Below are 22,237 nucleotides of genomic sequence, written 5' to 3'. Positions count from 1 at the left end.
ATTGGAGTCCACACACTTAATCCCACCTTGGGTTTTCCCATTCTCTAGATTGAATCAATCATTCAGTGTCAATGCAAACACAACCAAGAATAGGATAAAAATCATGAGAACACTTACTAATTCCTGAACCTTGAATTTTGATTTGCTTGCTTATTCATTTACTCTTCTATTTGCTCTTGTTGTCCTTGTTTTTGAATTGTGTTTTAGACAACATTGTTCTGTAGGTAAGGTTAATTTAGAATTCCAATTCACAGGGATCCTCCTGCCTCAGCCTTCCTGCTGGGAGGATTACTATATGAGCCAACTAGCCTGGCTGTGTTTATACATTTGTGACCAGCATGGTTCAGAGTGGGAGTCAGCAGGGTGTAGGAAGTGTTAACCTGTTCCTAAAATATACACGTATTTGTCTACTCTGCAATCAAGAGCTGAGCTTCATGCTTTGCCAATCTTTTTGTTTGGTAGCTACTCAGAGACTTACATCAATTAATAATGTTATTACTTCAGAAATGGCCACACAGTGACCATTCCAACACCATACTCAGATTACATCATTTTAACCAGCTAAACAGAATCAAATATGTTCCAAGTGTATGGCATTGTATCTAGGATCCTAGGCAAATCACTAGAAGCTAATTGGCTAGGATTAGGGTAGGGAATCTCATAGGTGCTTTCCAGCTATGTGGAAATAAGGAATATAGCAAAATGTTGTGATCTTTAACACAAGCAGAACATGCATTTGTCATCTATTTTTGATTCTAAACAGCAAGTAGGAACTATTGAATTGTATTCTGGTGTCAATACAATTCATGGAGGGATTGAGAATTTGGTCTTAATTTCACCTTACAATCAAAATGAAGACTTGAAGACAAAATGGCTTCTGATATGCTGAGAGACCAAAAGATTAAAAATTAGCAGCTATTATTAATATTTAAGGCCTGAACTAAGTGGGTAGAGAGGTCTAGTAATACATGCCTTACTGCATTCTTTTCCCACTCACTAGAGATACAATTGCTAGGAAACTGGCCCATCCCTCTAGGGAGGGACACCAGATCATTAATGGTTTGGGGACCTTCGTATAGCTAATCAATTCAAAATACAGCATTTTGACCAATAGATGCTTGCCAGACAAGAATCACCCCTGCCTTGGGCATTCTGGGAGGAACCAGAATCTTTAAATCACCCAACTATCCTGAGCCCAGACTCTTGGCTCTCACCACTATGGTGGTGGGGGGTGTGAGCCCAAGCTGCAGCTTGTAATGATTTGCAATTTAAAAGATCCTCATGTGGTATCAATGGACTCTGCTCCTGGTGGTGGTCTTATGGGATATCGAGATTCAGACAAAACGGTGTGAAAGGTGAGAGCAAGAGTTAACTGAGGAGCCACAATCATGCTAAGGACTAAAGTAGGTCTCTGCAGAGGGGCTTTAGAGTGTAAGCAGGTCATAACAATATTTGGCAGGGCGTTCTGTGCCAGGAATTCAGGTAGCACAATCCTTGCTTGGCATTCACAAAACCATAGGTGATATCTAGACTTGAACTACACAGGTTGGAACATGCCTATCCTTTGAGAATGTGAGAGTTTAAGTGTACAGGGCTCAAAAGTTCAATCTCTACATTGACTATAATTGGAAATTTGGGGGTGCACTTCACTTTCTCACAACATTTCACAAAGTTTATCAGGGAGGGAGATGCCACCAGTGGTTCTGAGGAAGTTGGGTGTGATTTCAGAAAGGGAGGATCACTGGACATGGAGAGATGCTCCATGGTTAGGAGAGCACTCTGCCATTATAGAATGCCCAATTCAATGCCCAGCATGTATGGTGGTACCTTGAAATATACTATAACTTGAGTGCAAAGGAATCTGCTGACTTTTCCTGGACTTAATGGGCACAATTATGTTCATGTGGACAAGCACACAAGCACACACACACACACACACACACACACACACACACACACAAACACAAATGGAGAGAGAATTATGAGCCTGGAAAGAGAGAGAGACTTTGACACACTCTGTACTAATTGGAACATCTCTGTCAAATCCTCCCCTCAGGGATCAGGGAACCCTGTGGAAGAGGAGGAAGAAAGACTGTGAGAACCAGATGGAATGGAGGACACCAAGGAAACCAGGCTTTCTTAAACCAAGAAGAAGAAGGCACATATGAACCAAGAGAGAATGAGGAAGCATGCACAGGACCTGCTAGGGTCTGTACCACATGGGGTGTCAGTGTGGAGAGGAGTGGACAGCAGCCATCTCTTCAACTTCTAGTATGTAAATATTGCCTACTATGTAAAAATTGTCTAGAGATGACAATTTCTAGCACCAAGAATGGGAGCTAGACAGGGACAAGCTTCATACTACAAGAGGAGGCAAAAGCCTGGAGAGATGGCTGAGCAGTTAAAAGCACTGAATGCTCTTGCAGAGAACCCGAGTTCTATTCATCGTACCCACATGGCAGCTCACAACTGTATGTAACTCCTGTTCCAGGGGATCTGACATTCTCACACAGACATGCATGCAGTCAAAACACCAATGTATACAAAATAAAAATAAATAATTTCTTTAAATTTAAAAAAAAGGAGTCAGAAACTGGATCATCTCTAGTTTGAGTGTAGCCTGGGTTATAGATTGAAACTATTTCATCTAGCCAAGTATAAACACTCAGTCCTCAGTTCAATAACAGAGAATCAATATACAGCCTTGAGACTTGAGATAGTACAAGTCTAGAATTTTTGAAGGTGGGAGCCATAGTACCCTGGAGTAAAGAGAGTAAGAAACATGGATAAGGCCAGTGACAATTTGAATTCAGCCACATTCTTTAGGAAATTTGTTTCTGGTAAAGAATATCTTAGACCCACCTGTGGTGGTACAGGCTTTTAATCCCGAACTATGAAGGTAAAATATCGTGTAGAATGAAACACCCACATTTAAAAGTGAAGTCTAACTAAGTGTCAAAATGAGGTGATGAATCAGAGAAGAATTTGAGGCAATAGAATATTCCCACCTCTCATGAGAAGTGAGAGGAAAGAGAAGCTCCTCAAGGGAGCAGCACAGAGAATGAGGAAGAGGAAGCAGTTTTACTGGGAAAGATTCACGGAGAAATGTTACAGACAATAACCTGGACACAGGTGATAACAGAACCAGCCGGAAAAGGGAAAGGATCTGGATTAGAAGAGATTGTAGAGGCCAAGAGAAAAAACAAAATGAACAAGTCAGATGTGGGAGGATTTTGAGCCAGAAAAGCTAAGTTGAACCAGCTAGGAATGGTATGCTTAGGCAGCAGTAAGTCTCCAAAGCTGAAAACATTCTAAGCCTAGATTAGATTGTACAGAGGCTATAAGCTTCCAGGCTGAGTTTAGTTTAGCAGATGGAGGAAGTAAGCCTCCAACTCTACAATGGCATCTGGTGAATTAAAGTTACATTTATAGTAGATAGATATATCATAGGTAGGTAGGTAAGTATATAGATAATAGGTAGGTAGATAGATAGTTTCAGAATCAGGGTTTCTACTACTGAGATGAAACACAATGACCAAAACACCAGTTGGGGAGGAAAGGGTTTATTTGGCTCCTACTTCCACATCTATAGTCATTCACTGGATGAAGTCAATACAGAAACTCAATCAGGGTTGGAACCTAGAGGGAGGAGCTGATGTAGAGGCCATGGAAGAGTGCTGCTTCCTGTTCCTCATGGCCTCTTCACCCTACCTTCTCATAGAGCCCAGAACCATCACCCCAGGGATGGCACCACCCACAAAGGTTGGGTCCTCATCAGGCAATTGCTCACTAATTGAGAAAATACATTACAGCTGGATCTCATGGAGGCATTCCCTCAAATGAACTTCCTTCCTCTCTGAGGACTGTAGTTTCTGTCGACATGCAAAAGCAGCCAATATAGATAGATAGATAGATAGATAGATAGATAGATAGATAGATAGATCTGTCTATCTATCTATCTATAGGTGTGTACATACATACATATATACATACATACATATTTAATAGATGAAAGAAAAATTGAATAGGTAGGTAGATTGATAGATACATAGATGATGCATAGATATATATGTACATAAATACTTAGATAGATGATACATAGATAGAGACAGAACATGCATAGATAAAAAGATTGATACTTAGATAGATAATACATAGATAAAATGGTACAGAGATACATATATAAACTGATAAAAAGATAGATTAAATGGAAAAGTAGATTGATATATACAAAATAGTGGATACATACATACATATGTACATACATAGATAGAGAGATGGTAGATAGAGATAAAGAAATAGAGAGAGAAAGACATACAGACATAGAGACATTAGATAGATATAGATACATTCATAGACAAATGATTCATATATACATATATACATACATAAAGATAGATTGATAGAAAGATAGATAGATAGATAGATAGATAGATAGATAGATAGATAGATAGATAGATAGATAGATAGATAGATGGATGGATGGGTGGATAGATAGATAGATAGATAGATAGATAGATAGACAGACAGACAAATAAATGATAGACATAATAAATGTGAGGGAAAAACATTTCAGATCCAAATATTAGGCTGCAATTGTGTCTCTCTGGGTATAAGACTTTTTGTTCAATCTTAGTAAGTGAACCTTTTCTTGGGAGACATGAATAAAATTCCTCCCACCCCAGAGAGAGTGCCAACAAAACACTACAGCTATGATTCCAACCTTGAATTAGGAATCAGGCTTGCTAAATTCTTGGGTGTATTGGGCTTAAGCTTGCAGATAGTCCAGTTGGTAGAAAGCCTCAACTCAGCATAATAACTTCATGTCACTCAAATTTCAACTGATGTGACAAAGGCCATAAGCAAGAGTAACTAGAGAGGAGCTGGTTTGTTTTACCTCACAGCTTTTGAGTCCACTGAAGGAAGTCAATGTAGGAACTAGGGATAGGGACCTAGAGGCAGATACTGATAGAAAAGCCTCAAAGGAATATTGATTACTAGCTTGCTCCTCAGGATATCCTTAGTCTGCTTTGTGATACAGCATCTACAACCACCAGCTCATGCCTACCCCACCCACAATGGCCTGGGTCCTCTCATATCAACCACCAATTAAGAAAAAGCACCACAGGCTTGCACACAGGACAGCGGGGAAGGGCATGTTCTTAATTGAGTTTCCCTCTTCTCAAATGAACCAGGCCTGTGTCAAATTGCAATAAAACTACCTAGTACAATTGACCCCCTGTGGAGTCCATAGAAACATTTAATGTTAAACCATAACTTTTCTTTCTTGTTTATTCCCTAGACCTCATATTAATATTAAAAGGAACATCACAGTATAAAGCATTGCAGCTTGTAAAACTCCCACAGTCTTTTCAATTCTAAAAATGTAAACGTTCATTTTTCTTCAATTTTTATTCATTTCTTTCTTGTTTTACAGCTTTTACTCCATCACTGAGCAGGAATAAGATGAAGTCAAAAGAGACTAGAATGAAAATTCTGAGGGACTCTGGCTCCACACCAAGAGGAAGTTCCTGAATTTTCAAAGTAGGTTTTCAGAGAAAGTAACTAGGATGGTATTGAATTTCTACTCTGTCATCTCTCCCAGCAAACTGGGGGGAAGAGGTGCATAACATCCATATATTCTTATACCCTGTTTAATGGGGTTCACAGATTCAAGTAATGCATAGGTAAGCACTACATCAGTTGAAGTATATCCAGACCTGTTTGGGAGGGACTCAAGACATTATTATTGCTTGGTGGAATGTAAGCAGTCACTATCTGAAAGGAAAAAAATAAAAATAGAACACACACACAATACACTTAAAACCTAACGCTTTAAAGATGAAACCAAATGGGTAAGATTTAATGTCAGATAGGCACTGATTTACTTTGATTCTGTATCTACACATGCTTTCTATATTGAAGATCTTGTGTCTGGAGAAATGACTCATCTCTTAAGAGCAGTGGATGTTCTTCCAGAGCAATGGGGCTCAGAACCATCATAATGGAAACTGATGCCCTCCTCATTCAGGCATGCATACATGCAAATAGAGCACTCACATACAAAACTAAATTGTCAACATTGACATACCAATGATATCCTTTTACTTCATCCAGGGTTCAGGAGCTCAGACCCTGGAGCCAAGGGCAAAGTAGACTATTGCTCACCCCACACACTTGAAAAGTCCACATACTGTCTTCACTCTGCAGTGCCAGAATTAATGTCAGAGACACATACCAGTGAGTCAAGCAACCTGCTCCAGAACAACATCTCTGCTTTAATTAATGACTTCCTTTTATATTTCCTTGTGAAATTTAGTTTTTATATCAAGAGGTTTAAATATTCGGTGTCTACATATGTGTATTGTGTAGATTTGTGCATGTGAAAGGAGGGACACACACAGGCCAGAAGAAGTGGGCCAATGACATGAAGCCTGAGGCCCACCGGATATGAGTACTGAAAGCAAAGTTTTTTCTTCTGAAAATGCAAGCTGTACTCTTGATCTGTCAAATCATTGCTCCAGTCTATGGGTTTTGTCTTTCCTTTTTAAGACAGTGCCTCACTCTGTACTCTAGGCTGGCCTAGATGTCTCTATGTGGCCCACCCTGGTGGAAAAACTTATCCACATTCCCCAGTGGTGGGAAAGTTGGCAATACTGTCATCAATCTGTTCATGTTTACTTCTGTCCAGAGAGCACCTGTTTAAGCGTCCTTACCTCTATGGAATTTAGACAATAATTACATTTATACAAAGAACCTATCTTCTATTAGTATAACAAATATTCCAATGAAGAACAAAACAATGATAAATCATTTTGCTATTTTATTATACAGAAAAGGGGGCATACACTGGATAAAACTAAAGAGAATATTTTTTTCTTAAATACTTTCATACAGAGACAACTGAAGATGTTAATCCTTTTGTAAAGTAAATGTTTTCTGTAGCAGAGGGATTTACATATTATTGAAAACCTTTATGTGCTATGACTATTTCAAAGAGTTTGTGAATCCAAAGGAATACAACCCTATAGACATATGGCATGAAAGCTGGATAGAGTGGTTTATGGTGGTAGTCTCACCCAAACAAAAAGATCAAGAGTTCACTGCCAGGCTACATTACATTTTTATTTATTGTTTTCAATAAAAATAAAAAATTCTTTTTTCTGAGACAGAGATTCTCTGGGTAGCTGTGTCTGTCCTGGACTTACTTTATAGACCAGGTTGTCTTCAAACTCAGAGATCCACCTGTCTCTGTCTCCCTGAGTGCTGGGATTGCAAGTGTGCACCACATTGCATGCAAGGACACAAAAGTTTTAAGAGAAAAAATTGTAAACCCTGTTCAATGTCCTCTGTGTTGTCTTCTCCTTCTCTTCACTCATCTCTCATGGGCCCATAGTGTCTAGTGGCTTGAGTGTACTGGATGTTAATTTTCTATGATTCATTAATACCTTATTCATAAGATGTGTGCTATGTTGCTCACTTTACATTAAAATTTTTGTACATGTAAATGAACAGCTACACAAAAAGGTTGTAACTTACACACAGGCAAAAGACAGGAATGAAAGAAGTTATCACCAAAACTTTAGTTTTATGGATGACCTGGACCTTTGCCTCACTCATTAAATAGTGGTGTTTTTCCACTGTGGTTGTAGAGTAACTGACACCTCCTGACCCCGAACCTGGCAGTGAGGGTGATAACTGAAAAAGACCCCAGAGGGAGAGCATCCAGGTTTACAGCTGCAGGACAAAGCCACTGGTTATCCTGTCCTGACAGAAGCGACTTATAACTATAAAGTGTTCTTTCTCACTCCACAAGATCATCTGCTCTCACAATTGCATTGTTCTCCATGTCAATTCAGCCTCCTAATTCCAACTCACTAAACATCATTTTGTTTCCAAAATTATGAAGAGTGTCTGAAGTCCTGAGTCGCCAGCATGAGAGATTGGTCCCAAGCCTTTTATTTCTTCCAATTTTCCAGAAGTCCTGTTTGCCAATTACTGTCACCTCTGCTGGCAAACACAGAGTCTGAGTCCTTGGCCATAGACAGAACGCTCTCCACATCTAGAGCAAATAAGTGTAGCAAAGGAGATGTACTTGGGCTGTCTTATGGCCCTGAGTCTATCTATTTCCTCTGCACAGAGTTGGGTAAATCTCTCTGTGGAGATATAGCCCAACTCATCATAGCACTCCAGCGGGGCAGGGTACTGTTCCACATTCATCTTGCTCAAGTTAGCTGTGTGCTGCAAAAGTTTCCTCAGGTTGTGCATGGAGAAGTAATTGTCATAGAAACTGACATTGGCCAGCTGAGAGCACTTGCTGAGGGCAGGTATGAGCATAGTGAGATGAGAGTCTGAAATCCAACAAGCCTTCAAGTCCAGGGATTGCAAAGTGTCTGCCACATTCTCTAGGAGGATTTGGAGAGGCCTAAGATCCAAAGACGTTAAGCCCACACGTTTCATGTCCAGATGTTTCAGCTGAAAGAGCTTCGGGCACTCGGACAAGGAATTCAGGTCTGACTGTGAAAGGTTGCAGGAGGTGATGGACAGGGTCTCCAACGGAGCCATCAGGCACCTAGAAATAGACAAGGAGATTATTTCTGGAAAATGGTGTTGGAGAATATGGGTGGTATTTAAACAGAGGTAGAAAGAATTCGGTGCCCAAGGTCAGTTTGACCAAATAGCAAGGACACTCTCTAAGATGCTTCTTGTTGGAATCTGCTCAGTCAAGACAAACACACCCTTCCTCTCTTTAGCCTCACTCTCAAGCAGAAAACTGTTCAGCCCATAAGCACAGAAAACACTCATAAGAAATTCCAAACCACGAGTCTGAGAGATCTTTTCATCTTCTGCTATCTTCTTCAATTTCTTTCTTCAGAGACTTGAAGTTTTTCATACAAGTCTTTCACTGGCATAGTTAGAGCTACACCAAGACAGTTTATGTTTTTTGGGGGCGATTGTGTTGTTTTCCTAATTTTTTTTTTAGCCTGTTTGCCTTTTGAATACAGAGGAATACTGATTTTCTCTTTTAGTAAATTTTGTATCTAGCCACTTTCCTTATGGTGATTTTCAGCTATAGAATTTGCTGGAAGATTTTTGGGGTCACCCGTGCATACTATCATATCATCTGTGAATAAATTCAATGCAGATCCTATCAAAATACCAACAAAATTCTTCAGACCTTGAAAGAATTTTCAGCAAAACAAAAAACCCGGAATAGCTAAAACAATCATGTACAATAAAAGATCATCTGGAGGTAGTTCTATCCCTGAATTCAGGCTATACTATAGAGCAATAGTAATAAAAACTGCATCGCAAAGGCATAGAAACAGACTCTGCGGTCAGTAGAAGCAAATAGAAGATGCATAAAAACCCACACACCTATAGGCATTTGAGTTTTGACAAAGAAAAACCATACAATCGAAAAGAAGACAGCATCTTCAACAAATGGTGCTGGTCTTACTGGATGTCTACATGTAGAAAAATGGAAATAGATTCACATTTATCACCCTGAACAAAACTCAAGTCTAAGTAGATCAAATACCTCAACATAAACCAGACACACTAAATCTATAGGAAGGAATATAGGGGAAGAGCTTTGAACTCAATGACACAGGAGATATCTTCCTGAACAGAATACCAATAGCTCACGCCATAAGATCAACAATCAATAAATGGGATCTCATGAAACTGAAAAGTTCTGTAAGGCAAAGAACATTGTCAACAGAACAAACAGCAGACAACAGACAGGGAAACAATCTTCACCAACCCTACATCTCACAAATCGCTAATGTCTAGAATCTATAAAGAACTTAAGAACTTAAGCACCAAGTATCCAAACAAAAAGTAGAAATGGGGTACAGGGCTAAGCAGAATTCTCAACAGAGAAATACTGAATGGTGGAGAAACATTTAAAGAAATGCTCCACATCTTTAGTAATCAGGAAAATGAAACTCCAAATGACTCTGAGATTTCATCTCATACATGTCATATATGGCTAAGATAAAAAACTCAAGTAACAGCACATGCTGGAGAGGATGTGGAGAATGGAGAACTCCCCTCCCCTCGATTGCTCGTGGGAGCACAAACCTGTACAACCACTTTGGAAATCAATCTGGCACTGTCTTAGAAAAGTGAAAAGAGCCCTTCCTCAAGAACCAGTGATACCACTCCTGGGCATACACCTGAAAGATGCTCCACCACACAAAGGCCTTTGATCAACTATGTCTATGTTTATAACAGCTTTATTTATAATAAACACAATCTGCAAACAACCTAGATGTCCCCCAACCAAAGAATGGATAGAGAAATTACAAAATTTGCAAGCAAGTGGATGGACTGGAAAAGGTCATCCTGACTGGGGTAACCCAGAAGAAGAAAGACACTCATGGTATATACTCACTTATAAGCAGATATTAGCTATGTAATACAAATAAACATTCTAAAATCTACAGACCTGAAGAAGCTAAACAAGGAGGAACCTAGTGAGGATGCTTAAATCTCACCCAGAAGGGCAAAAAGATAGAGACTGCAAGCAGTTGAAGAAAGGAAAGAGGAAGGGAGGCTACCATAGATGTCCTCTGAAAGACTCCACTCACCATGGGATCAAAGCAGATGTAGAAACACACAGCCACTATTTGGGCAGACAACAGGGAGTCTTTTGCAAGATGGTGGGATAGACTCAGATAGTACAGGAGCCCCGGGAAGAAAACAACAAAGCCCAAAACTCTTGGGCCAGGGGAGCCTACAGAGATTGATGCACTAGCCAAGTACCATTCATGGAGAAGAACTAGACCCCCTGCTCAGATGTAGCCAACATACAGATCAGTCTCCAAGTGAGTCCACTAATAAGAAGAGCAGGAGCTGCCACTGACATGAACTTGGTTGCCTGTTGTTTGATCATTTTGCCCTGGCAGGGTGGCTTTACCAAGCCACAGAGGAAGAGGATCCAGGCATTCCTGAGGAGACTTGATAGGCTAGGGTCTTATAGGAGGGGAGGAGTCCCTTTTTCAAGGTACTAGAAGAAGGGGATGGTAAGAAAGAAAGATGGAGGGTGAGATTCAGGAGAGATGAGAGAGGATACTGCAAACAGGATACAAACTGAATGAATAAGCTGTCAATGATAATGATAATAATAATAATAATAATAATAATAATAATAATAATAATAATGGAAGATAAAGAGAGGAATTTCCAACCCATGAAAGTCCTGGCAGGCTCTAGGGATACTTTCTGTGAGCTCACTGAACTCTGCATTCCATCAATGCCTCTGCACAGTCACTCTTAATAACATTTAAATCCCACATTAGCCACATTGTTCCATGCACTCAGCTCTACTTGGGCTCAAAGCATTTAAACCATGTGAAATTCGGGACAGACTGAGGCTGCTCTCACAGATCTGAGCACAAAGCTCGCTTCCACACTGTGTTGGTGAGTCCCCTGAATCCTGACTACATTCTTCCCTTCCTGTTTCATTTCCATTGGATTGGTGGGCATGATTCCAAGAAGAATTACAATCCATCCTTACTAGATCTGACCTTCAGGCCTTTGATTCATGACTGGGCATTTGACACCATGATTCATTATACATGGAAATAATACATGACCTTCATATTCTAATGTGGCCTAAATATTCTACCCAGTGACAGGCAGGAATCATGTACCACTAATCCTTAAAATTATGAAGAAATGTCTGCTCTGGCAGCTGACCCAGCCCTCATACTTACTTACCCAAGAACCTGTTTCAGGTGGTCTCTAAGAAAGTACATGCCATTCATGGAGAGGTGCTGGAGACAGTTGAGTTTGGAAAACTGAGAAATGAAATTCCTGACACACTTCTGAAGCTTCTCTGTCTGTTGTTCTGTTGCCAATCAGGAACACAGTCTTGAAGATGGAGGCCAGCAAGAGTTTGCGAAGATTTCTCATCTGGCCCAGGTAGGGAGTAAGTTGTAACAGCTTTAACAAATCCCAACTGAGCATGTTCAGTTCCAATTCCTCAATATACTCCAGATGGAAGACATTCAAGACCTCTCGGATAACATAGACAGGAAGAGCCCAGATCTTCATCTCCATACAGCAGAACTGTATGGAGCCCTTTCTCTGGTGGGCCCAATGCAAGAAGTATGCTTGCTTTTCATTCAAACAATACATAAGCCAAAGGTCAGCTACCACCTTCAGGCGCTGCCTCAGTGCATATCTGGGAAGGACCTTCACTACTTGCTGCTCATCCAGGGTCTCTGCTGAGCAGTCACCATCCTCTGCATCAGCCCATATGCTCTAGAATTCATGGTGCTTCTTCCGCAGGTCAAGAACCTGAAGTTTTCCCCTCCTGTAGGAAGACATGAGAACTGTAGGCTACATGTCAAGATTGAATACTGACTCAGCATTTCCTCCTCTAAACTCAGCTCTAAATCCTCCACATTCTTTGTGTTTTTCAGCAGCCAGTGTCCAGCCTGCATTAACTTTCCCTGAGCTGCACAGGTAGTCCTGATAACTTTCCTTCCTCTAAATGACTCGATTTCTCCTTAGTCCCAGTACTAGTGATTGTGGGAACACCAGGGAAACATCATTTCACTGTCTGCATGCATCTCCAAACTCTGATCATAGTCAACCTTCCTTAGGACAAGCAAAGAACAGCTTGCAAGGGCCCTGCATCTCTATCTAGTGGTCTATCAGAAGCCTCATGTGGAAGCCATATCCCTAAACCCACAATCTCTTCCCTCTTATCTATGGGCTCCATTCTACAGTACTTGCTTATTGCTTACCTGGGGCGAAACTTTCTTTGCAGCCACGTGTCTACCCCTGCAAGAACTGCCCGGAAGGTTTCCAAGTCAGGGGTCTTCATCAATGCCCCCACAGGGAGACAGGGGAAAGGCCAGGCTGCCACCATTGCCTTCACAGTTGTAGTGTGTCTGCCAGTCAAGGCCTCCTTGAACAGTGCTGGGAAGAACACCATGGGCAGTTTGTCCAGAGCTGACATGTCCAAGGTCTCAGCAGAGCCTGCATTGCCAGCTTCAGGAGTGTGGGTGGAGTCTGAGCACTCATCCTGGAAGGTCTTCAGTCAGAAGGATCCTGGGGAGGCATTTAGGAGAGAATACATTCTCAACATCAATTTTGGAAAACCCCCTCACCATCACAGGAACCACTGAAGGTCAGTGTTACTGCTCTGGCAGTGGTAGAGACATCAGTTTAATCCATTGTCCTCAGTGGAGATCTCAAAACAACCTCCCTCACTGATATCACCAGGAGCCTCTTACAAGGACACCCAGGGTTACACATTCCCCCGTGTTCCATCCAACCCTAACCAAAGCCCCAGTCAATCCCATCCCCACTGGGCAGGGGTCCCCAGCATTCTGAAAGATGGGTACCATCTTTGTGTGCCAACCACACATAGATCATGTCACAAGTCCCCAAACACAAAGCTTGGGAAATTTACACACACAACCTACCCATAATTTTTCTAAAACATGGAACCTCTCTGGGACAAACTGAGATGATCCTGGAAACTATGGTTGGTACTCCATCCTGTATTACTTAAAGTTATGTCAAAAACCTGAATTGAAATCCAATCTGTGTCTTCAGTAGGTTCATCTGAAGACACAGGAATGAACAATCCTGTCACAGAAAGTCATCAAAGGGAACTGATAACATTATGATAAGGATGCAGAAGGGTAGAAGGGTAGCCCTCAGAAGGGTCGGGGGTGGGTGCCAGGTGGGAAAAGACTAATGTTTCTTTAAGAGGCTGGCCACTTGAAGTTTTATCATGTTCCAGTGAGAGTATTGGCCACAGAAAATGAATATTTTTGTTGATGGTGGTGGTGGGCCTTGGGGAGGTTGACCTGTGTGAACTGGGAAGTGAGTGTGCTCAGGGTTCAATGATGTGAAATTGCCCAATAATCAATAAAAATATTGCAAATTTAAAAAGTAGTTTTAAATACTATACATCCAGAAAAAAGCCTTTAGAAACTTAAGTATGTAAAAAAACTAAACATATCAATAAATGACTTTCCCATCTTGGGCCTACCCTCTCTATTTCAGGGGTCCTGGGTCCTTTGGATTAATGTGACTTACCTATTCTGAGCACTGATCAGCACAGGGTCTCTGGATCCCAATAGAGACAGGCTGTCACCACAGTGTTCAACTCCCTGAGGAAATGACTCCTCTGCCTCCACTGGAGCCTTTATATACCACCCTGCTCAGCCCCTCCCTATTGCAGCCACACCTTTAAACCACAAGCTGCCACCTGCTTGCATATTGGAGTCCACACACTTAATCCCACCTTGGGTTTTCTCATTCTCTAGATTGAATCAAGCATTCAGTGTCAATGCAAACACAATAAAAACAGAACAGGATGAAAATCATGAGTCCAGTTACTGACTATTTCATTCACCTTGAATTTTATGGTTTGATTGCTTATTCACTTACTCTTGTTGTTCTTGTTTTAGGATTGTGTTCTGACAACATTGTTCTGTAGGTAAGGTTAATTTAGAATTCCAATTCATATGGACCCTCCTGCCTCAGCCTTCCTGCAGGGAGGATTACCATGTGAGCCAACTCTCCTGGCTGTGTTTACACATTTGTAACCACCATGGTTCAGAGTATGATGCTGTAGGGTGTAAGATTAACCTGTTCCTGAAAATATACACTTATTTGTCTATTTGGGAATCAAGAGCTGAGCTTCATGCTTTTCCAATCTTCTTGTATGGCAGATACTCACCGTTGAGGCAGGAGGATAGTGTACTTTCATTAATAATGTTATCAATTCAGGAATAACACAGAGTAGCCATTACAACACCAGACTCAGATTAATAAAAGTTTGTTGAATAATGAACAAGATTCTAACCCGAACAAGGGCTATAATCCAGGCTCCAGAGCCACACTATGATGTCACTCTCTCTCTCTTAGGCAGCCATTTCATTAGAGAAAAGAAAAAGAAAAGAAAAGAAAAGGAACCAGGTAATCAGGTGAATGAAGCAATTGGTGCAGAGCATTACATCATTTTGAGCAGTGAAAACTAATCTGTTTTGTTCCAAGTATATCTAGGAGGGTAGACAAAGCACTTTTAGCTAACTGGCTGGGATTTAGCATAGCTCTTGCGGGTTTTTCAGCTTTCAGAGAGTAAGAAACATACCAGGCTGTTGTGATCTTTAACACAAGCAGAACATGCATTTGTCATCTATTGTTTGATTCTAAACAGCAAGTAGGAACTGCTGAATTGTATTCTGGTGTCAGGCATGGAGGGCCTGAGAACTTGGTCTTAATTTCACCTTACAATCAAAATGGAGATTTAAAGACAACATGGCTTCTGATATGCTAAAGGTGACAGCAAGTGTTAACAGAGGAGACACAGTCATGCTATCAACGAGGGTAGGTATCTAGAGAGGGGCTATAGAGTTCAAGCAGGTCATAACAATATTTGACAGAGCTTTCTGTAGCTGGAACTCAGGTAGTGCAAACCTTGCTTGGCATTCACAAAACCATAGGTGACATCGAGACACTTTCTATACTTGTGGGAACATGCCTGTATTCCCAGAATGTGAGAGTTTGAGTAGAAAAGGGTTCAGAAGTTCAGTGTCACCTTCGGCTACAATACGAAGTTTGAAGCAGCCTGGATTGGACTACACTTTCTCACAACATTTCACAGGTGTATCAGGGAGGGAAATGCCACAGGACGTTTTCAGAAAGTTGGGTTTGATTTCAGAAAGGGAGGATCACTGGACAGGGAGAGATGTTCAGGGGTTAGGGGAACACCCTGGTATTGCAGAATGCCCAAGATCAGTGTCCAGCACATATGGTGGTAAGTTGAAATTTCAACAACAACTTGAATGCTGACCTTTCCTGGATTTAATGAGCACAATTACATTCATGTGAACAGGCACACAAGCACACACACACACACACATACTACACAAATGGAGAGAGAAAGATGAGGATAGAAAGAGGAAATCTTGACACACTCTGTAATAATTGGACATCTGTGTCAAATCCTCTCCTCAGGGATCAGGGAACCCTGTGGAAGAGGAGGAAGAAAGACTGTGAGAACCAGATGGAATGGAAGACACCAAGGAAACCAGGCCTTCTTAAACCCAGAAGAAGAATGCACATATGAATCCAGAGAGACTGAGGCAGCATGCACAGGGCCTGCATGGGTCTATACCACATGAGGTGTCAATGTGGAGAGGAGTGGACAGAAGCTCCCATCCCTAACCCAGAAGCTAGAGATAAGCTATTGCAAATGGGAATTGACTTCCCTCAAATGGAGTCTCCCTGAGGATACAAACCCCACTCTGATCAACAGGCCCAGTGACCAAATATTGATGCCTACACAAAATGAACACAGTGGCATCGTTGGAGGTTGTTGGTCTCATAATGTTTTCTCAGAATTTTTCTTTACTTTTTATATTATTGGACCTTTGCTTGTTAGTTTGTCTACCAAGTCTGTGGGTGTTTTGTTGTTGTTGTTGTTGTTGTTGTTGTTTTATTTTTTTATTTCTTTGTTTAGTTTTTGTTTTTGAGTAAGGAGTGGAAAGGGGAAGAAGAGTGAGAAGAAAGAAGAAATAGGAGCATGGCGGGTGGCCTCCTTAAAAAGAACTATCAGAGATGAAGGAAGGGGAAAAAAACTGAAGCAGAGAAAGCCAATTTTGTGTTATTTGGGGATTCATGGTGTGTGTGTGTGTGTGTGTGTGTGTGTGTGTGTGTGTGTGTCCTGCACCTACATGTATATGACTCATGCTTTTTTGTTTTCTTTGTTTTTCAAGACAGGGCTGCTTTTGTATACCCTTTTCTGTCCTGGACTCAGGCTGGCCTCAAACTCACAGAGAACTGCCTGGCTCTGCACCCCTGAGTGCTGGGATTACAGAAGAGTACCACCTCCTCGTGCTTTATCCTTGGATTATGTGTTTGTTGGTTTCTTCGTATTCTCCTATTCTGATTTGTTTTTGTTTTATTTTCTTATATTTCTATTCCTGTTAGTGTGTTTGTGTGTTGGTGTTTCAAGACATGGTTTCTCTGTGTAACTCTAGCTGTCCTGGAACTCACTTTGTAGACCATGCTCCACTCAACTTACAGAGATCTCCTGAATCTGCCTCCTGAGTGCTGGGATTAAAGGTGTGTACCACGAAACCTGGTCTCTCTCTCTCCCTTTTTGAAGATTGAATTATTTTATGTATGTGAGTGCTCCTCTACATGTACATCTGCATGAGAGAAGAGGACATCAGATCACATTATACATGTGGTTGCTGGGAATTGAACCCAGGACCTCTGGAAGAACAAACAGTGCTCTTAACCACTGAGCCATCTCTCCAACCCCCTGGATCCTTCGTCTTCTTACGGAAAAGAAGAGAGTGTTGATTGGAATGAAAGAGAATGTAGGGAGAGTCACAGAAGAGCTAGTGGACAAAAAGCCATAACCAGAATGTAGTGTACAAAAAAAATATATATCTATTTTCAATAAATGAAGAGCAGAGAAAAAGGCCTGGAGCAAAGACTAAGTGGTCCAGAGCTGTCAGCACTGACAGCTCTTACAGAGGAGCCAGGTCCATTTCCCAGCGTCCACATGGCAGCTCTCAAATATCTGCAAATCCATTTTTTGAAGAAAACTTCTGACCTCCAGAAGAAACATATAATACTCCAAAGTGTACAGACAAAAATTGTTTGTTTTCATTCTTTGTCTCTTTCTTTCTTTCTTTCTTTCTTTCTTTTTTTTTTTTTTGGAGACAGGGTTTCTCTGTTTAGCCTCTGCAGACCAGGCTAGGCTCAAACTCTCAGAGATCTGTCCAGCTTTGCCTCCTCCAGTGCTGGGATTAAAGGCACATACCATCATGCCCAGCTTAAAGTTGTTAAAAAGGAACTAGTTTAAACATTACATAAATCTATTTTGGAATTCTTATGTTATTTCCTACCATGTATTTTATGTGCATTATGTTTTGCCTGTGTGTATGTTTGTGTGAAAGTGTTGGATCCCCTGGAACTGAATCACAGACATTTTTAGGCTATCATTTTTGTGTTGGATACTGAGCCTGGGTCCTCTGGAAGAGCAGCTAGTGCTTTTAAGTGCTGAGCCATGTCTTCAACCTCTAGTATGTAAATATTTTCTACTATGTAAAAATTGTCTAGAGATGATGCCACCAAGAATGGGAACCAGACAGGGAGAAGCTTCATACTACAAGAGGAGGCAAAAGCTTTGATAGATTGCTGAGCAGTTAAAAGCACTGAATGATCTTGCAGAGAACCCGAGTTCTATTCATCATACCCACATGGCAGCTCACAACTGTCTGTAACTCCTGTTCCAGGAAAACTGACATTCTCACCCAGACATGCATGCAGTCAAAACACCAATGTATACAAAATAAAAATAAATAATTTCTTTAAATTAAAAAAAAAGAAGTCAGAAACTGGATCATGTGTAGTTTGAGTCTAGCCTGGGTTATAGATTGAAACTATTTCATCTAGCCAAGTATAAACACTCCTTCCTCAGTTCAATAACAGAGAATCAACATACAGCCTTGAGACATGAGATAGTACAGGTCTAGAAATTTTGAAGGCGGCAGCCGTAGTACCCTGGAGTGAAAGAGAGCAAGAAACATGGATAAGGCCAGTGACTTATTAAATTCAGCCACATTCTTTTGGAAAGTTTGTTTTAGGTAAAGAATATCTTAGAGCCAGGTGTGGTGGTACAGGCTTTTAATACCGAACTATGATGGTAAAATATCGTGTAGAAGGAAACACCCACATTTAAAAGTGAAGTCTAACTAAGTGTCAAAATGAGGTGAAAATCAGAGAAGAATTTGAGGCAATAGAATATTCCCAACTCTCATGAGAAGAGAGAGGAAAGGGAAGCTCCTCAAGGGAGCAGCACAGAGAATGAGGGAGAGGAAGCAGTTTTACTGGGAAAGATTCACAGAGAAATGTTACAGACAATAACCTGGACACAGGTGATAACAGAACCAGCTAGGAAAGGAAAAGGAACTGGATTAGAAGAGATTGTAGAGACCAAGAGAAAAAACAAAATGAACAGGTCAGATGTGGGAGGATTTTGAGCCAGAAAAGCTGAGTTGAACCAGCTAGGAAGGGTAAGCTTAGGCAGCAGTAAGTCTCCAAGGCTGAAAACATTCTAAGCCTAGATTAGATTGTACAGAGGCTATAAGCTTCCAGGCTGAGTTTAGTTTAGCAGATGGAGGCAGTGAGCCTCCAACTCTACAATGGCATCTGGTGAATTAAAGTTACATTTATAGTAGATAGATATATCATACGTAGGTAGGTAGGTATATAGATGATAGGTAGGTAGATAGATAGTTTCAGAATCAGGGTTTCTACTACTGAGATGAAACACAATGACCAAAGCACCAGTTGGGGAGGAAAGGCTTTATTTGGCTCCTACTTCCAGATCCATAGTCCATCACTGGATGAAGTCAAGACAGAAACTCAAGCAGGGTTGGAACCTAGAGGGAGGAGCTGATGTAGAGTCCATGGAAGAGTGCTGCTTACTGTTCCTCATGGCCTCTTGACCCTACCTTCTCATAGAACCCAGGACCATCACCTCAGGGATGGTACCACCCACAAAGCCTGGGTCCTCACCAGGCAATTGATCACTAATTGAGAAAAAGCATTACAGCTGGATCTCATGGAGGCATTCCCTCAAATGAAGTTCCTTCCTCTCTGAGGACTGTAGTTTCTGTCGACATGCAAAAGCAGCCAATACAGATAGATAGATAGATAGATAGATAGATAGATAGATAGATAGATAGATAGATACATTTGTACATACATACATATATACATACATACATATTTAATAGATGAAAGAAAAATTAAATAGGTAGGTAGATTGATAGATACATAGATACTTAGATAGATGATACATAGATAGAGATAGAACATGCATAGATAAAAAGATTGATGCTTAGATAGATAATACATAGATAAAATGGTGCAGACATACATATATAAACAGATAAAAAAGATAGATTAAATGGAAAAGTAGATTGATAGATACAAAGATAGTGCATACTTAGGTACATAGGTAGATAGATGATCCTTAGATAAAGAGAACATTCATAGATAAATACATACATACATATGTATGTACATAGATTGGTAGAGAGATGGTAGATATAGAGAAAGAAAGACATGCAAACATAGAGACATTAGATAAATATAGATACATTCATAGATAGATGATTCATACATACATATATACATACATAAAGATAGATAGATAGATTGATACAAAGATAGATCAATAGAAAGAGACATAGATAGATAGACAGACAAAGAAATGATAGACATAATAAATGTGAGGGAAAAACATTTCAGATCCAAATATTAGGCTGCAATTGTGTCTCTCTGGGTATAAGACTTTTTGTTCAATCTTAGTAAGTGAACCTTTTCTTGGGAGACATGAATAAAATTCCTCCCACCCCAGAGAGAGTGCCAACAAAACACTACAGCTATGATTCCAACCTTGAATTAGCAATCAGGCTTGCTAAATCCTTGGGTGTATTGGGCTTAAGCTTGCAGATAGTCCAGTTGGTAGAAAGCCTCAACTCAGCATAATAACTTCATGTCACTCAAATTTCAACTGATGTGACAAAGGCCATGACCAAGAGTAACTAGAGAGGAGCAGGTTTGTTTTACCTCACAGCTTTTAAGTCCACTGAAGGAAGTCAATGTAGGAACTAGGGATAGGGACCTAGAGGCAGATACTGATAGAAAAGCCTTAAAGGAATATTGATTACTGGCTTGCTCCTCAGGTATCCTTAGCCTGCTTGGTGATACAGCATCTATGACCACCAGCTCATGCCTACCCCACCCACAATGGCCTGGGCCCTCCCATATCAACCACCAATTAAGAAAAAGCACCACAGGCTTGCACACAGGACAGTAGTGTAGGGCATGTTCTTAATTGAGTTTCCCTCTTCTCAAGTGAACCAGGCCTGTGTCAAATTGCAACAAAACTACCTAGTACAATTGACCCCTGTGGAGTCCATAGACACATTTACTGTTAAACCATGACTTTTCTTTCTTGTTTACTCCCTAGACCTCATATTAATATTGAAAGGAACATCACAATATAAAGCATTGCAGCTTGTAAAACTCCCACAGTCTTTACAATTCTAAAAATGTAAACGTTCATTTTTCTTCACTTTTTATTCATTTCTTTCTTGTTTTACAGTTTTTATTCCATCACTGAGCAGAAATAAGATGAAATCAAAAGAGACTAGAATGAAAATTCTGAGGGACTCTGGCTCCACATCAAGAGGAAGTTTCTTGAATTCACAAAGTAGGTTTTCAAACTAAGTAACTAGGATGGTATAGAATTTCTGCTCTGTCATTTCTCCCCGAAGACTAGGGGTGCACACCATCTATGCATTCTTATACCCTGTTTAATGGGGTTCACAGATTCAAGTAATGCATAGGTAAGCACTCTATCAGGTGAAGTATATCCAGACCTGTTTGAGAGGGACACAGGACATTGTTATTCCTTGGTCAAATCTAAGCAGTCACTATCTGAAATGAAAAAAAAAAAAATAGAACACACACACAACACACTTAAAACCTAACGTTTTAAAAATGATAACAAATGGGTAAGATTGTATGTCAGATAGGCACTGATTTACTTTGATTCTGTATCTACACATGCTTTCTATATTGAAGATCTTGTGTCTGGAGAAATGACTCATCTCTTAAGAGCAGTGGATGTTCTTCCAGAGCAGCATGGCTCAGAACCATCCTAATGGGAACTGATGCACTCTTCATTCAGGCAGGCATGCATGCAAATAGAGTGTTCACATACATAAAATACGTACAAAACTAAATTGTCAACATTGACATACCAATGATATTCTTTTACTTCATCCAGGGGTCAGGAGCTCAGACCCTGGAGCCAAGGACAAAGTAGACTATTGCTCACCCCACACACTTGAAAAGTCCACATACTGTCTTCACTCGGCAGTGCCAGAATTAATGTCAGAGACACATACCAGTGAGGCAAGCAACCTGCTCCAGAACAACATCTCTGCTTTAATTAATGACTTCCTTTTTTATTTCCTTGTGAAACTGAGTTTTTATATCAAGAGGTTTAAAAATTCGGTGTCTACATATGTGTATTGTGTAGATTTGTGCATGTGAAAGGAGGGACACACACAGGCCAGAAGAAGTGGGCCAATGACATGAAGCCTGAGGCCCACCTGATATGAGTACTGAAAGCAAAGTTTTTTCATCTGAAAATGCAAGCTGTGCT

General features: G+C 40.6%; 1 pseudogene; it reads right to left on the bottom strand.

The window, feature by feature from the left end:
* Positions 1-8,001: 8,001 nt before the first annotated feature.
* On the bottom strand, positions 8,002-13,041 carry LOC132652897 (PRAME family member 12-like; annotated as a pseudogene).
* Between the last annotated feature and the right edge of the window lie 9,196 nt (positions 13,042-22,237).

Source organism: Meriones unguiculatus, chromosome 3 (assembly GCF_030254825.1).
Source record: "Meriones unguiculatus strain TT.TT164.6M chromosome 3, Bangor_MerUng_6.1, whole genome shotgun sequence".
Lineage (NCBI taxonomy): Eukaryota > Metazoa > Chordata > Mammalia > Rodentia > Muridae > Meriones > Meriones unguiculatus.
Note: the sequence above shows the minus strand (reverse complement) of the source record. Positions and strands in the feature narration are given on the sequence as shown.